This window comes from Canis lupus, chromosome 27 (assembly GCF_048164855.1).
Source record: "Canis lupus baileyi chromosome 27, mCanLup2.hap1, whole genome shotgun sequence".
In the NCBI taxonomy this organism is placed as follows: domain Eukaryota; kingdom Metazoa; phylum Chordata; class Mammalia; order Carnivora; family Canidae; genus Canis; species Canis lupus.
In genome coordinates this window covers 14,277,830-14,292,773 of record NC_132864.1, presented here as the reverse complement: position 1 = coordinate 14,292,773, position 14,944 = coordinate 14,277,830, and the positions used below count along the sequence as shown (strand labels likewise).

The window sequence follows — 14,944 nt, the reverse complement described above, 5'->3', positions numbered from 1 at the left end:
TCTTTTCATAATTAACTCAAGGCCTAGAGGTTGAGGAAAACCAGACCTGGAGGTCACTCAGCTATTTGGTAGCAGAATACAGCCCAGATTCTTTATGTCCTTTTTCCTACCTTGTTTCCTCTTGGCCAACAAGGTAAAAAACAATTTTAAACACAGCACTATATTGGGTGGCAAGAAACCAGACATTAAGATCTGCACCTTGATGCTTACAGTCTGAGGAAACAGAATTGTCACTTGAGTGCAAGTGTGTTATCAGAAATGCAGAATATTACAAATGGAGTGCAGTTAAATATCATTAACAAAGAGTCTGTGAATCCTGCATTTCTTTGGACAATCAATCCTGAGGATTCTTCTCTCACTGCATAGGAACCAATTCTAGGTATATGAACCATGCAAACCAGGCCATAGTAGATTCCTCTTAACCTGTTTGAAATACAACATCTCCGTCCTTCTGAAATGTCTGTTGTGAATCTACCACTTTTCAGAACCTGGTTAGATGTGTGGGCCCTGTAAGCAGCTGGCTTGGGTTTGAACCTGGTCCCACCACTTACTATCACGGGACTTTGGGCAAATTACTTAATTCTCTGTGCCTCAGTTTTCTTGTTTATAAAATGGGAATGCAAACAGTACAAACCTCAGGGATTATTATAAGCATTAAATAAGGAGATACATGTACGGTGCTTAGAATAGTACCTAGGACTTAGCAAACCATAATAAATATTAGTTGTTATTATATTGCATTTAAAAACTGATAAGCAGGGCAGCCCTGGTGGCTCAGCGGTTTAGTGCCGCCTGCAGCCCAGGGTGTGATCCTGGAGACCCAGGATTGAGTCCCACATCAGGCTCCCTGCTCCTCCCTCTGCCTGGGTCTCTGCCTCTCTCTCTCTGTGTGTGTCTCTCATGAATAAATAAATAAAATCTTAAGAAAAAAAAAAAGAAAAGCTTTAAAAAAACTGATAAGCAAAAAAATAAATAAATAAAATGAAAAAAATAAAAATAAAAATAAAAACTGATAAGCTGGGTGACTTTTGACTTTCCAAGTAGTCACTAGCTTTTTTACTACCTCTTCAATGGAAAACAGAATACCTGTCTCCCCTACTTCTGAGACTGAGGATCAAAATAAATAATGAAGGCAAAGCAGGGACATCTGGGTGGCTCAGCGGTTGAGCCTCTGCCTTCAGCTCAGGGCGTGATCCTGTGGTCCTGGGATCAAGTCCCGCATCGGGCTCCACTCAGGGAGCCTCCTTCTCCCTCTGCCTTTGTCTGCCTCTCTCTGTGTGTCTCTCATGAATAAATAAGTAAGTAAATAAATAAATAATGGCAAAGCATTTTGGAAACAATAAAGCACTATACAAACATAAACTTGTTATTGAATACCAGAGAAATCATATATATCTGTTCATAAAAGCAAATTTCCAAGAATTTCAATTTTCCTGAATTTTGTTTGTATTATTCAGAGTTATTGCATAGATTTGAACATGCTAAAATCACATCTCTTTCCAATCATTATAATTCAGGGAGTGCCTGGGTGGCTCAGTTGGTTTAGCGTCCAACTCTTGATTTCAGCTCACCTCATGATCTTAGGGTCATGATCTCAGTCAGGGTCGTGGGCTCAGCGCCCCTTCAACCCCGCATTGGGCTCCATGCTCAGCAGGGAGTCTGCTTGAGATTCACCCTTTCCCTCTGCCCCTCACTGCTCCCTCCCCAACTCATGCTCTCTCTCTCTCTCTCTCTAAAAATTAATTGATTAATTAAAATAAATGTCATAGTTCAGATTTTTCACCAACTCAGACAGGCATTTTCCTAATCAACAAAAATGGTTGCAATTTTATTTTATTTATTTATTCACGAGAGGCACAGAGAGAGACAGAGGCAGAGATACAGACAGAGGGAGAAGCAGGCTCCATGCAGGTAGCCTGATGCGGGACTCGATTCCGGGTCTCCAGGATCAGGCCCTGGGCTGAAGGTGGCACTAGACTGCTGAGCCACCAGGGCTGCCCGCAATTTTATTTTAAAGCAGTGCATTCTAGTATGGATTTATCCTCTTGCAGGATTTGAACAAGAAGATTTCTGACCTCATGCTAAAGGAATCCAGACAAGCAAGCCCCCAAGTATAGGCAGAATTGGATGAATTTGACCAAGGAGAACATCGTAAGTCCAATAAGAGAGCTGTAATTTGGGAAGAAGGGGAAAGCATGAGACAGCAAGTATATAAGACGACAAAGATAGTTTTTGGATGAGAAAGAAAAAGAAAATCTGGAAAGAAGTGGTGTTACCAATTATCTTCTGGGTTAAAAGATTCTGGTAATACCAGACTCCTTCTTATATGTTGTTCTAGCTCTAGCTGCCATAACAAAACACCATAAACTCAGTGGCTTAAACAATAGAAAATTTTTTCCTCAGAGTTCTGGACACTGGCAAGTCCATGATCAAGATACCAGCTGATTCAGTCTCTGGTGAAAGCACTATTCCTGACTTGCAGATGGCTGCCTTGTTGCTGTCCTCACATGGCCAGTGATGGGGATTGGGGTATCTCTCTTCTTCTTCTTCTAAGGCCATCAATCATGTTGGATTAGAGCCTCAACCTAAAGACTTCGTTTAACCTTAATTACTTTCTAAAAGCCTTATCCCAAATACAGTCACATTGAGGGTTTAGGACTTCAACATATGAATGGAGGGGACTACATCAGTCCATAGCACATATATATTTTTTAAAATTATTATTATTATTATTATTATTATTATTTGCATTTTCCAGGTTTCTACAAACAGCAGATCATTTGTATCATTTGTCTTTAAAAGACAGAAATGAAGAGGCATTGGACTCAGTCAGTTAGGCATTGGACTATTGACTTCAGCTCAGGTTGTGATTTCAGGGTCATGAGACTGGTCCAAGTTGGGCTCTGCACTGAGCATGGAGCCTGCTTGGGATTCTCTGTCTCCTTCTCTCTTTGCTCCCCCACCCACCACCACTCATGCACATGCTGTCTCTCTCTGACTCTCTAAAATAAAAAAGGGGGGCACCTGGGTGGCTCAGCGGTTGAGCCTCTGCCTTCAGCTCAGGTCATGATCCTGGGTTCCTGGGACTGAGTCCTGCATTGGATTCCCTGCAGGGAGTCTGCTTCTCTCTCTGCCTGTGTCTCTGCCTTTCTCTCTGTGTTTCTCATGAATAAATAAATGAAAACCTTTAAAAAAATAAAATAAAAAAGCGGAGGACACCTGGGTGGCTCAGTGGCTGAGCATCTGCCTTTGGCTCAGGGCATGGTCCCAGAATTCTGGGATTGAGTCCTGCAGGGAGCCTGTTTCTGTCTATGTCTCTGCCTGTGTGTGTGTGTGTGTGTCTCATGAATAAATAAATAAAATCTTTAAAAAAAAAGACAAATAGAAAAAAAGGGAGACCTCCTGAAGATATTTTGAAGGAAGATCTGACAACAGGTTAGTGATGAGCAAGAAGAATGTTAAACTACCCCCAAACTTAAGCCTAAGGTTCCAGGAGCACTTTCATTGGCTGTGATATACTCTGTTAGGAAGTCTGCCAGTTTGAAGGATAAGGCGATGCATTCCTCTAGATTTACCTGAAGTGTAATTCATTCTAAAGAGTCTGCAGAAGTCATGAGGACAACCATAAAGACAAGCAGATGGGTCAGGTTATATCAGGATCAGAGGCCTAGACATACTGAAGTTGAAGCCTTACCTGATCACCCCAGCTGGAATGATTTCCTTCTCCCCAGAATTGATGGAACAACAGTCTTCAACTCTCATTTGGCACATCTGCATTCATTTATTCATTCTCCAACATATTTCCTGAATGCCCTTTATTCAGGATCATTCAGGGTGGGAAGGAAGTAGACCAGATTTGAAGACCAGGCAGGGTGTGAGGAGAATATGCAGAGGAGGAAAGAGTAGAAACCAATACCAACCCTAGGGGCTTTCCCTCCGTGGATTTAGGGTTACCTTCAAAACTATATACCTGAACCTTAATATCTTTTGCTCAAATGATAAACATCCCTGCCTTTCCAGCCTCCTCCAAAAATCTTGGTATAAATATTAAAACAGAAAAAAAAAAAAAAAGGTGCCAAGCACAAGTCTTAGGGAGATGACTGAACATTTCATTTTGTTCCCTGTTGATAACGAATCCATTTTGGATTGGAATGTAAATTTTCAATAATCTTCACTACAGCCATTCTAGGGCAATAGGGAGAAAAATGGTAAACTTTTGAATATGATTCTTCCTTTCCAAATACAAATTATCCTAAAACATAAATTATAATTTACTTATTTTTTTTCCAGAGAAAGCATTAAGGAGGAAATTAAGTTGTGAAGCATCATGACAATAGTTTTCTACATGTAAATAAGTATTGAGAGTAGAAATAATGATAGGGAAAAGAAAATAGTTTGGATGTGTACGATACCATAGTACAATAATTCTATGAAGAATTTATCAAACTTTTGACAGGGCTGGAAAGAAAACAAAGGCTTTTTATTTACTTATTTTGTTCTTTAAAAGGTTGAGAGTACCTGAGTGGCTCAATCCAATGGCTGCCTTCGGCTCAGGTCATGATCCCAGGGTCCTGGGATCAATCCCCACATCAGGTTCCCTGTTCAGCAGATGGTCTGTTTCTCCCTCTCCCTCTGCCCCTCTGCCAGCTTATGCTCTCGCTCTTTCTCTCTCTCTCAAATAACATTTTCATTTCATTTTTAACATCTTTTTTAAAAATGAAAAATAAAAAGTTGAGATGAAGGGGTGGCTGGCCGGCTCAGTCAGTTACAGCATGTGACTCCTGATCTTTGGGTGGTGAGTTCAAGTCCCATGTTGGGTGTGGTGCCTACTTAAAAAAAATTGAGGTGATATCAAACATTTTAAAGTGACCAATTCAATGGCACTTAGTACATTCACAATGTTGTGTCATCACCCTATCTACCTAGTTCCAAAACATCCTCATCACCTCAAAAGAGACCTCATACATGTTAAGCAATTTCTCCCCATTCCTCACTCCCCTCAGACCCTGAAAACCACCAATCTGCATTCTGTGTCTACAGATATACTTGTTCTAGACATTTCATATAAATGGAGTCACATGATAGGTAACCTTTTCATGATCTCAGTGTCTACACAGGTGCTCACACTCTATCTCATAAATAAATCTTTTTTAAAAAAAACATCTAATAATAGCATGCCCTTCATGGAATGGTTATAAGGATGAAATCCTTTTTTTTTTTAAGATTTTATTTATTTATTCATGAGAGACAGAGAGAGACAGAGACATAGGCAGAGGGAGAAGCAGGCTCCCTACAGGGAGCTCAGTGCCGGGACCTCATCCCAGGACTGCAGGATCACGTCCTGAGCCGAAGGCAGTTGCTCAACCACTGAGCCACCCAGGTGTCCCTATAAGGATATAATCTAATGAGAGCATCCATGATCTAATGCATGGCACCTAGCATTCTAAAGGGTTAAGTAAATGTTAATTATTGCTATTATAGTTGTCAGAGGATATACATAAAATGCTTGTAGTAATTTTGAAGTAGTGGAATTGTGAGTGATCTTAATTTTCTTTTGTATGTTTCTCCATATTTTCCACAATTAATATGTTTCTGTTTTGTAAGCAGGAAAAAGAAAACATTAAAAAAATTCACTCTCTCCAAGCAAGATAATTCTGCTCAAGATAATTCTCATTTCCCTGCCAAAGTGAAGATAGATTTTGGTATTTACCAAAGGTACCCTAATTGGGTTAATTCTTCAGGATATTTCTTTTTTTTTTCCCCCTCCAGGATATTTCTATTCTTAGAAATGAAATAAGATTTAGAGAGTAGTTCTTTAGAGATTGGGCAAGAATTGTGAAAAGCCAGGGGTTACAATATATCTGGACTCTCTTTTCTTTTCTTTTTTTTTCTTTTCTTTCTTTCTTTTTTTTTTTTTTTTTAATTTTTATTTATTTATGATAGTCACACACAGAGAGAGAGAGAGAGAGAGGCAGAGACACAGGCAGAGGGAGAAGCAGGCTCCATGCACCGGGAGCCCGACGTGGGATTCGATCCCGGGTCTCCAGGATCGCGCCCTGGGCCAAAGGCAGGCGCTAAACCGCAGCGCCACCCAGGGATCCCCTTTTTTCTTTTTTTTTATTAAGTACCACAAACTTAAAAACTCAGTGATGGATCACTCATTTACATAAACAAATAAAAAAAAAAAACCTTGGCTTATATCATTTACCTATTAACATTTTAAGATTTTATTTTTAAGTAATCTCTACACCCAACCTGGGACTGGAATTTACAATCCCAAGATCAAGAGTAGCATGGCTCTACTGACTGAGCCAGCTAGGCACCCCTACCTGCTAATATTTTTTTAATTAAAATTTTTATTTATTTATTTGAGAGAGAGAGTGAGAGAGAATGAGTGGAGGGGCAGAGGGAGAGGGGGAAGCAGACTCCCTGCTAAGCAGGCTCTATCTCAGAACCCTGGAAACAGGACCTGAGCTGAAGGCAGACTCAAGGACTGAGCCACCCAGAAGCCCTCTTGCTAATAATATTTTTGATAGCACTGCTTTGCCTAACTCATTAACAATAGGTTACTCACTCAGCCAGACATTTAAACCATCTCGAAGATCATGTTTAGGATGCTTTGAAATGTGTGTGTGTGTGTGTGTGTGTGTGTGTGTGTGTGTGTGTTTTGTTTTTGTTTTTGTTTTTTTCTCAAATCTAAGTTTTGGAGCTTCCAACTTGGGACTTTAAATTCACACCCACAGGGGCACCTAAGTGGCTCAGTGGTTGAGCATCTGCCTTTGGCTCAGGGCATGATCCCGGGGTCCTGGGATCCATAATCCCACATCAGACTCCCCATGGGGAGATTGCTTCTCCCTCTGCCTATGTCTCTGCCTCTCTCGCTCTCTCTCTCTGTCTCTCATGAATAAATAAAATCTTAAAAAAAAAAAATTCATACCCACAGATTGAAGTATCAAGAGCAAATTACAAAAACTGTGTTCTTTGGGTGTCACTACAATATATGTACTTGAAAAGTAAACTAAGGGGGGGATCCCTGAATCGCTCAGCAGTTTAGCGCCTGCCTTTGGCCCAGGGCGTGATCCTGGAGTCCTGGGATCAAGTCCCGCATCGGGCTCCTGGCGTGGAACCTGCTTCTCCCTCTGCCTCTCTCTCTTTCTCTCTCCCTCTCTGTCTCTCATGAATAAACAAAATCTTTTAAAAAGAAAAAGAAGTAAGGAAGGTGTCAGGGAAGGATACAGGTATTTAACAATCTTCAGATGTAGTGGGAAATTTTCGGCCGTGTGGTTGGGGGGAGTCAGTCCCATTTTTAGCCAATGGACTGCTCCTATTCTCCCACCACAGTGATTGGTTCAGCCTTGGGCACAAGACCCAGGTCAGACCAATCACACTTGATCTTGGATATTTGTTTAAACTGTTTCGCACTAGGGTATCTTAGTGGCTCAGTGGTTGAGCATCTGCCTTTGCTTCAGGTTGTGATCCTGGGGTCCTGAGATCAAGTCACCCATCAGGCTCCCTGCTCAGCGGGGAGCCTGCGTCTCCCTCTGCCTATGTCTCTGCCACTCTCTCTGTGTTTCTCATAAACAAATAAATAAAATCTAAAAACAAAACAAAACCAACAACCAAAAAACAAAAACTGTTTCCTGCTAACCAGGCTTGGTAAACCATGCAGCTTTGGAGCTTGAGGCTGTTCCCCACTATGTCTGCTTCAGTTGGAAAACCAGCTGGAAAATGGAACCAGTATGGAGCTGAGAAATGGGGAGAAATAAATTGTGCCCTGGTGCCAGTGTGAGAGCATAGATTAAGTTTGGCTCAGTTTTGCTGGATTGGCCTGTTCAGTTGAGTTCGTATGTCCATCCTCTGTTTTAATGACTCATGCTTATTTGGGTGGATTACTTGTAACTAAAGGATCTTAATATAGGAGGAAATAATAGCCAAAAGAAGCAAGATCTTAACAATAATTTTACAACCCCAAGGTGAAGAGTCCTTTGCTCTACCTACTGAGCCAGCCAAGTGTCCCAAAATCTTACTAGTAATTAATTGAAAACACATTAGATTTTAAGTATGGATGGTCCTGACTTACAAGGGTTTGACTTAGAATTTTTCAACTTTAGGATGATGCAAAGTGATAATATAAATAGATACATACTTTGACTTTTGGATTTGGATCTTGTCCCTGGCTAGTGACCTACCCACAGTCCCTGGGATCCTCTTTTGATGTTGTTCAGTGTCAGCACACTATGAGAGTCAACAACTAATATTTAACAGCCAGTCTGCACCATACAACCACTATGTTTGTCACTTTCTTTCTTTCTTTTAGATTTTATTTATTTATTCATGAGGGACACATAAAGAGAGATTGGCAGAGACACAGGCAGAGAGAGAAGCCGGCTCCATGCAGGGAGCCCGATGTGGGACTCAATCTGGGGATTCCAGAATCATGCCCTGGGCCATAGGCAGGCACCCAACCACTGAGCCACCCAGGCATCCCTCTTTTTCTTTTTTGTTTTTTAAATATTTTATTTATTTATTTATTTATTTGAGAGAAAGAGAGAGATCACGAGCAATGGGGAGGGGCAAAGGGAGAAGCAGACTCCCCGTTGAGCAGGGACCCAGACACAGGGCTCGATCCCAAGACCCCAAGACCACAACCCCAGCCAAAGGCAGATGCTTGACTGACACAGCCACCCAGGTGCCCCTGTTTGTCACTTTTTTTTTTTTTTTTTTATGATAGGCACACAGTGAGAGAGAGAGAGAAGCAGAGACACAGGCAGAGGGAGAAGCAGGCTCCATGCACCGGGAGCCCGACGTGGGATTCGATCCCGGGTCTCCAGGATCGCGCCCTGGGCCAAGGGCAGGCGCTAAACCGCTGCGCCACCCAGGGATCCCTGTTTGTCACTTTTTTAAAAAAGATTTTATTTATTTATTCATGAGAGACAGAGAGAGAGAGAGAGACAGAGACACAGGCAGAGGGAGAAGCAGGCTCCATGCAGGGAGCCCGACGTGGGACTCGATCCTGGGTCTCCAGGATCATGCCCTAGGGTGAAGGCAGCGCTAAATCACTGAGCCACCCGGGCTGCTCCACTTCTTCTCCTTCTTCCTCTTCTTCTTCCTCCCTCTCCTCCTCCTCCTCTTCTTTAATTATGTATTTTCTTTTCTTTTTTTTTAAGAGAGAGAGAGAGTGTGTGTGTGTGTGTGGGGGGGGACATGGATGGGGAGGAGGAGCAGAGAGGGAGTCTTAAGCAGGCTCCATGCCTAGGATAGAGTCAGAAGCAGGGCTCTTGGGATGCCTGGGTAGCTCAGCAGTTGACTATCTGCGTTTGGTTCAGGGCGTGATCTCGGGGTCCTGGGATGGAGTCCCACACAGGGCTTCCTGCAGGGAGCCTGCTTCTCCCTCTGCCTGTATCTCTGCCTCTCTCTGTGTGTCTTTCGTGCAAAAATAAATAAAATCTTAAAAAAAAAGCAGAAGAAGCAGGGCTCTCTACACGGGGCTTGACCTCACAATCTTGAGATCGTGACCTGAGTGGAAATCTAGAGTCAGACCCTTAACTACCTGAGCCACTCAGGCACCCCACCAACAAACCACTTCTGACATTTCATTTTATTATGACTATTTAAGCTCCACGGGGAGAGGGGGTGTGTCTTTCTTTTTGGTGCTTGGTACTACATAGTGGGTGCTTAATATAATCAAATGTTAGGAAACATCAGTACCAGGGGGAAATGGTACCAACTCCACATTTCAGTGGTAGATGAATTATTTCCCCAATACTGTTTACAATATTCATGGAGGCTGTATGTGAATGCGGATCTAATGTACAAGAATTAACTAGTTTTACAAGGTCTGTGTCTCTGTTAGAAGAGTAGTAATACAAGCCAGCATAAAAAAAAAAAAAAGTGAGCATAATACTAGGCTGGAGAGAAAATTTGGCAGCTCTTCTCATTTTCATCACTGCCTCAAAAGCCTCAGGCAGCAGGGCTCACTTCTGTGGCTCAATTTCCCAAGCCTTGAAAAGAAAACCCTGTCCCCTTTCTCCCATGGGGGCCAAGGGGGTGGAGGAAAGCTTGTAAAGTGCTCCCACTTACTTTAGAGAAATATAAAAAGGACTCACATTATTTGTTTTACTCTCTAGAAAACACCTTAAAGTTCTCTTTCTGTTGCACTTTCCAGGATTCTTCTACCATTCAGCAAAGTGTAAGACATAAACTGCTAGTTAATAACCATTATCTTCATTTTACAGATGATGGTAGAAGAGGGTTATATGTTCAAGTTGGCAAAGTAATTCACCAGCAGAATTCCAGAAAGAGCCTGAGTCCAAAACAAAATGATCCTGTGGAACCATCTGTTCTCCAGCTGCACAGACAGTTCCCTAAAATGACAGTAAGTATTGTTGAAACTATTTTTACTGTAGCAGAAGTCAATCAGACAGCTGGGATTCAGATAAGACCTGGCTTAGGCATTTCACTGAAGAGATGCTTTTTCATTCTACTGGCCAGTAGATTTTTTGCCCTATCTACGTCTTCGTATTTGCAAAGGCAAGTTAATCAAGGATGGTTAGAAAATCCCCTCGGTCTTGTAAGTCATGAAATTTAAGCAATGGCCACAAAGAAAATGGATTACATTGACTGGATAAAATAGTTACATTTGTGAAGGTGACAAGGATAAACAGAACAAACAAACCAGATCCAAGTCTCTACTACTTTTATTTGGCTCACATCTAGGCAACCAGAGTCTTACACTAATCTAATGAGGTGACTTACCTCTGAAGGCGGGGGGTGCGTGGGTGGAGAGGCGCAAGTGCTGGATATGAGATGAAGGCAGAAGGTAACGAATTGTGAAAACTGGATGATATATACATGAGAGTTCATCACACTGTTCTATTTACTTCATATATGTTTGAAATCTTCCAAAATAAGAAATAGCTTGGTGTAGCAGGTTGCTAAACAACTTTGCAAAAAGACTCACATGTCTCTTCCATGACTTTTCATTTTAAATATATATATTTTTAAGGATTTATTTACTTATTTGATAGAGTAAGAGCAGGGAGGGCAGCAGATGGAGAGGGAGAAACTTAAGCAGACTTGGTGCTGAGCGCAGAGCCAAATCCCATGACCCTGAGATCATGACCTGAGCCGAAATCAAGAGTTGCGTGCTTAACCAACTGCACACCCAGGTGCCCCATGACCTTTTATCTCTGAGAAAATCGATTGCTAGAATAAAAATAGCTAGCTTTATACCCTATTATTTTATGAATACACATGATGTTGAAAGAAAGATTATTCAGTAGCTTCAAAAACTGTAGATAATGTTTGCTTTGTTTTGAATTTGAGAGAGGTTTTGAAATTATTTAATTGACTTATACACATTGTGAATACAATAAAGTTTTTTTGAGGGATTAAAAACACCCAACTGGAAGTAACAGTCTAATTACCTCCTAAACAAGTAGTTGAGCTGCAATAAATTATCCCATGTATCTTGGTAATAGTTTTTTGACTCTGAAATACAAAGTACTAGGCTGTTATGATTAGATTAGCAAACAGACTACATTTTCCTGAATCACAATTGGTACAATTAATACACAATTGAAAGAAAGGTGTCAGATAAAACTTGAAACAAAGGAAAAATTTTGATCATATAATGTATCTCCTTTATTAAAAAAGTATGATGCTTAAGCACAAAATGCCTCTCAAGATTTAGGAGGTGCCAACTTATTCAGAGACTGTGAACTCATGTGTGCCTTATTTACTCCCTTATGATTTTTTAAGAGATTTTATGTATGTATTTATATAAAGATTTTATTTATTTATTCATTCATTCATTCATTCATTCATTCATTCATTCATTTTAGACACACAGAGAGGCAGAGACATAGGGCCTGATGCAGGACTCGATCCCAGGACCTCTGGATCACCACCTGAGCCGAAGGCAGACACTCAACCACTGAGCCAACCAGGTGCCCTCTATTTATTTATTTTTAGAGAGAGAAGGTGAGCATGAGTGGGGGAGGGGCTCAGAAAAGAGGGGAGAGAGAATCCCAGGCTGACTCTGCTCTGAGCATGGAGCCCAACTAGGGGCTCCATCTTACAGCATAAATAAGTCTTCCTCAAGAATTTCTTAAGAATTGCAGTTTTTAAATGGTCTCTAATACTTAAATCTCTCTCTATCCTTGGTTGTTGCTGTTGTTTCATTTATTTATTATTTTAATTCCAGTATAATTAACAAATAGTGTTAGTTTCAGGTGTACCCTTGGTTGTTTTAATTGCCTTCCTCTACTCTCCAGTTGCTTTAACTCTTTGTTTAGGTATGTTTTTTTCTCAATATCTCTATTATCGTTAAAGCTGTATTGAGATTTAATTCATGTATCATACAATTTACTCATTTAAATAACACAATTTAGAGGTGCCTGCTGGCTGAGTCGGTAGAGAATGCGACTCTTGATACCAGGGTTGTGAGTTCAAGCTCATACTGGGAGTGGAACATAAAAATTTCTTTTAAATAGTACAATTTAATAGTTTTTAGTATATTTACAGAGCTGTGCAAATATCACCTCATGGCTAGTTTTATTAAGTTTTTGTTAGTTTGTTTTGGGGTGTTTTGTTTTGTTTTTGTAACATAAACTCTATGTCCAATGTGAGGCTTGAACTCACAACCCGGAGATCAAGAGTTGCATGATCCACTGAGTGAGCCAGTCAGGTGCCCCCACTACAGTTACTTTAAAAAAATTTTCATCACCCCAAAAAGAAACTGCCCACTAGCAGGCACTTCATTTCTCCCTAACCCCTTCCCTCAACCTCTGGCAAATACTACTCTACTTCCTGCTGTCTCTATGTATTTGCCTATTCTGGACATTTCTTACAAGTGGAATCATACAATATGTGACCTTTTGTGACTGACTTCTTTCACTTAGCATCAACATTTTCAAGATACATCCAATGTTGTAGCATGTGTCAGTACTTCATTCCTATTTTGGCTAAATATTCCTGAGCCGAAGGAATTCAGATTTTTTTTTAAAGGTTCTATTTATTTATTCATGAGAGACACACAGAGAGAGGGGCAGAGACACAGGCAGAGGGAGAAGCAGGCTCCATGCAGGGAGCCCGACGTGGGACTCCATCCCAGGATTCCAGGATCACACCCTGGGCCCAAGGCAGGCACTTAACTGCTGAGCCACTCAGGGATCCCCAGGAATTCAGATGTTTAACTGACTGAGCCACCTGGGTGCCTCTGGAAAAACCACATTTTTAATCCATTCATCAAATAATGGACATTTAGATTTTTTCACTTTTGGGCTATTATGATTAATGCTGCTATGAACATTCATGTATGAGGTTGTGGGTTTGTTTTTTGTGGGTTTTTTTTTTTTTTTTTTTGGTGGACATATGTTTTATCTTTCCTGGGTTTATACATAGGACTGGAATTGCTGGGTCATATGGTAACTCTATGTTTAACATTTTGAGGTACTGCCAGATTGTTTTCCTAAGCAGCTGCACCATTTTGCAGTTCCACCAGCAATATACTAAGGTTCCAATTTTTCCACATCCTCACAACACTAATATCTCTTTGATTTTAGCCATCCCAGTGGGTGTGAAGTGGTATCTTTTTGTGGTTTTGATTTGCATTTCCCTAATGGCTAATGACGTTGAGTATCTTTTGATGTGTTTATTCGTTAACTTTGAGGTAGGCCTGCCAGCTTCCTTTCTTAGGAGGGAGAATTATGGCTTTGTACTACCAGCAAGTTTTTATTGAGTTTCTTTGTGCTTAATTAGAAGAATAAATTAATACTTTCTTTTCCAGTGAAGCTCAGCTGCTTGCCCCAACATGGTGAAAGGCTTTCTTTGTATTTTTATTGCCAAAGAAGAAAATTCAGGACTATATAGGGTAAGAAGTTAAACGGCATTAAGCACGGTAAAATATAACTTTAAAAAATAAGTATTCTTGCAGCATAAGGAAGTGGTGTGCCTTTGTGTTTTATTTAATCTGACGTAGTGCATATAAACAAGTCTACTTAAGAGAAATAGAACAGGAGCACCTGGGTGGCTCAGTGGTTGAGCATTTGCCTTTGGCTCAGGTGGTGATCCTGGGGTCCTGGGATGGATGGAGTCTGCATCCGGCTCTGGGCGGGCAGCCTGCTTCTCTCTCTGCCGGTGTCTCTACCTCTCTGTGTCTCTCATGAATAAATAAAATCTTAAAAGAAAAACAGATCCTATGAGAGGTGAGTGAATTGACATCTAAATGTCTCCTTCTTTAAACACTGGTGGAGTTACAGGGGAAAGAAAGTATAGGTAAACCAACCCTGGGACATTCAGCCGGGTTGAAGAAATCCATACTTTATTTTTCGAACTCAATTTTTCATCCGAATTCCCTCATTGTGTTAGGATTAAGATTTGGTTATTTTGAACGTCGCTCGGAAAGAGCAGCTGGGATTTGAGAACCGTTGGTTTAACTGTTCGCAATAACACCTTGTTATGAAAGTCAGGTGTCTGAGTGAGCAGCTTGCCTCAGCTCGCCGACCCTCCAGAGAGGAGACTAAGGTCACCACCGAGTGTGAGAGGCTTGAACACCTCGGGAGGAAATTCGAGGCCCTGCTCTGACGGCTATTACTAAAAAAATAAAAGGGGGGGGAACTTCAAACCAACCGGCGTTTTCAAATTTACCACGTCTCTTCCTGCCTTTCCTGCCCTGGATACTCGACCATATAGCTACAAAGCTAAATCTACCGCACAGGTTCCTCAGAAAACGCGGACTCCTATTTCAACGAACCACCAAGAAATCAGCACCAGCGGCCCCTCCCGCCACGCCCAGACCCGCCCATCTCCGCGCGGGCCGGAACGGAGTCTTCCTCCGCCTACCCGGCAGGCCAGAGGCCCCGCCCCACCCCCGCCTCCTCATTGGCTCTGGTGACCAACCCCCAGAGCGTTGGCTCCGGATTGGCCGACTCGGCCGCCGCTC

The 14,944-nt window shown here is 41.5% G+C and overlaps 1 long non-coding RNA gene across 1 annotated transcript; it reads left to right on the top strand.

The window, feature by feature from the left end:
* The first annotated feature begins 2,050 nt into the window (after nucleotides 1-2,050).
* LOC140619272 (uncharacterized) lies at nucleotides 2,051-13,971 on the top strand. The gene is made up of 4 exons (XR_012019183.1): nucleotides 2,051-2,151; nucleotides 10,236-10,375; nucleotides 11,844-11,948; nucleotides 13,790-13,971. It is a non-coding gene; the product is annotated as an uncharacterized lncRNA (long non-coding RNA).
* Nucleotides 13,972-14,944: the final 973 nt, after the last annotated feature.